Genomic DNA, 3,095 nt, shown 5'->3' on the forward strand with positions numbered 1-3,095 from the left:
GCTTAGTGGGTTAGGGCAGCTGAGGTTGGGAATACAATGTTAGTGAGACCCTCTACTTCAGGGATCTCTTGGTCAGTAGTGCAGTATGGGGGATGTGGCCCCTACTACAGAGCCTAATCCCTGTCTCTGCTGGATACTCAAATTTTATTTCTCCCCAACAAGGTGAGCAGCAGGTTCATATCAAGTGAGGCCAACAGTCCCCTCTGTAGAAGTCCTTATAGCTGGTGAGACTCTGGTCTCAAGGAGGGAGATTGAGAGAGTCCTCTCCTGAGGTTGACTGTGGCCCCCCAGAAAGTGGCTAAGCCCCTCAACCAGATCCAAGAAGAGGCTCACAGAGAATCACACGTTAAATGTCCATGCTCCAAACTTCTCTCCCTTCCCCCTGTGGAATCTAGCCCAGCACAGGAGGATATCTAGTGCCCAGGCTGGCTGCCTGAAAAGCTCCACCCTATCCAATGCACATGAGCCACTGTGCCAGTGCTGATCACAGAGAGCAGAACTTGACCCAGTTGGGCCAAGTGTGAGGAGCTGTTCCTTAGGATACTACTCTACCAAGGGTTGTTAGGTTCTGAACCAATGCTTTCCGCAGCTGGCCCTTGGATTTGCCCAGCACAGACCAATGGGAGGCACTGCTTTTGACTGGCCCTAAGCAACCTTCTTGGAGTTACAAGCAATCCAGTGTTTGTGGATGCCTCTGCTGGGCCCAGGTGCTCATGGAAATACCAAGTTGCACACATGGGCTGGCTTTTAGCCACACTGGGCCTGGGGGAAGATTCCCTTAAAAGGCCAAGGTTCCCTGAGTCCCACATCCTACAGTCTCTGTCTGCTGGATGTGTTTGTTGTAAGGTGCCAAAAGCTACAGAATTAATATTAATATTTTAGGAAGTTTAAAGAACATTTTGTTGAATTGAGCTGGGCATACAGAAAGTTTTGTGGATGACCGCTCTGTACTTGTGTGATTAGCATAAAAACAATATGGCCAATAGCATTGTATTATAAATGCAGAAGAGAAAGGAAACTTGGATTCTCTAACCTTCCCCCATATCTATGGGGGAAGGGTGAATAGCTAGCCAGGTACAGGAAGAAAAAGATTAAATTAAAATATTTTCTTATACTGATAAACCATTTACAGTCATCTGTCCCTATGGAAACTATCCCTCCCCTCCTGAAAGTGTGTAGTTAATGTATGTATCTCTAAACAAAAGGTATAAACTTATACTGTGATGTCAGGTTTTTTCCCCTTCCAGATAATTAAGAGTATACAAACAGCCCCTGAACTATTTTTGGAGTCTGCACAATTTGGGTCTGTTGCCCTGTGTCAGCCATACGCAGCCAGCACATTTAATAAATTTCCTCCTTTAATAAAACTTTTCAAAAATTTATTTGGACTACGTGCCTCTATGAAAACCCATGAAATTGTGGGTTGTGTACTTTATAACAGATGTTAGTTGGGCTCGGCCACTGAAAAAACCTCTGATAAAGTCTAGTGCTTGCAGCAATTCAGGGATTAGGAAGGGTGGTGGGAGTGGCTCCACCCTTCAGCCCCAGGTGTCAGTCTGTTCAGATTTTTTTGCTAGACCTCAGTAGGGTGTGGCCCAAGGAGTCTGGTGGGTGTTGCCTCTGAGACTCAGAGGTCTGCTGCACTCTGGACAGTTTCTACTGAGTTTCCTGTGAGGCAGAATTACCAATCCTAGACTCAGAAGAGTGGGGGGGGGAGCTTCAGCCTCAACACTAGAAAACTGAGTCACTGACGCATCTCCTGCCCACTGGCCTCCTAGAACAACGCATCTCCATGACTGTGGTAGAAGAGACTCCAAGAGTGGATCAGTTGCTTTTTCCCAGGCTGATGTGCTCAGAAGGGACTGCTGCACCCAATAAAGATGGCAATAGCAGTACTGGAAAATGACTCAGCACAGTGGTTCCAGTGGCCATCCCCCACAGTGTCTCTCTGTGGACCTCCAATTTTACACTCTCTTCATGCAACTTTATTCTTAGCTCTCCCTCCACTGGAGTTCCAGGTAAGTGGCTATGAACAAGATTTTCTGCACAGCCCTTTAAGATGGAGCCTCTGAGAGCTCCATCTCTTTCTTGCAGACAGAAACCCAAATCTATCTCTTTCTCACGCAGACAAAAACCCAACTCTTTCCTTTCTTTTTTTTTTTTTTACAGAGACAGAGAGAGAGTCAGAGAGAGGGATAGATAGGGACAGGCAGACAGGAACGGAGAGAGATGAGAAGCATCAATCATCAGTTTTTTGTTGTGACACCTTAGTTGTTCATTGATTGCTTCGCATATGTGCCTTGACCATGGGCCTTCAGCAGACCGAGTAACCCCTTGCTCAAGCCAGCGACCTTGGGTCCAAACTAGTGAGCTTAGCTCAAACCAAATGAGCCCACGCTCAAGCTGGAGACCTCGGGGTCTTGAACCTGGGTTCTCTACATCCCAATCCAATGCTCTATTCACTGCACCGCTGCCCAGTCATGCAGAAACCCAACTCTTTTCACCTCCAAATGCTGTTTGGGCACCTCTTCTAGGCTCTGGAGCGTTAGACTGGGGCTCCAGGCCTGGGGCTGAGGACCCGTACCTCTCATGGCAACACTCCCTGCAGTGAGAATCCTTCTCCACCCTCAGTCACTGTTCGCTCCTGCGAGTGGGGCAGCCCTTTCTGCATCTCTGCTCTTCTTACCAGTCCCGGTGCGGCTTCTTCTGTGATCCTTGGTTACAGACTCCTCTTTATTTAGTCCAAAGTTGGTTTTTCAAGATGATTGTTCTTAAATTAAGTTGTAATCCAATTTGGTCCTGGGCGGTGGCAGTTGGAACGTCCACCTACTCCATCACTATCTTGGAATCTTTATTTTTTTAATTTTATTTATTGATTTTAGAGAGAGAGAAAAGGAGAGAGAGAGACAAGGACATCAATCCATTCCGGTATGTGCCCTGACTGGGGATCAAACTGGCAATCTCTGTGCTTCAAAGTGAAGCTTTAACCAACCAAGCTATCCAGCCAGGGCAAGTCAATAATTTTCCTTTTTTTTTCTTTTTAAAGTTAGAGGAGGGGAGACAGAAAGACTCCTGCATGCACCTAGAACCAGATC

The sequence above is a fragment of the Saccopteryx bilineata genome, chromosome 2 (genome assembly GCF_036850765.1).
Source record: "Saccopteryx bilineata isolate mSacBil1 chromosome 2, mSacBil1_pri_phased_curated, whole genome shotgun sequence".
Taxonomy (NCBI): domain Eukaryota; kingdom Metazoa; phylum Chordata; class Mammalia; order Chiroptera; family Emballonuridae; genus Saccopteryx; species Saccopteryx bilineata.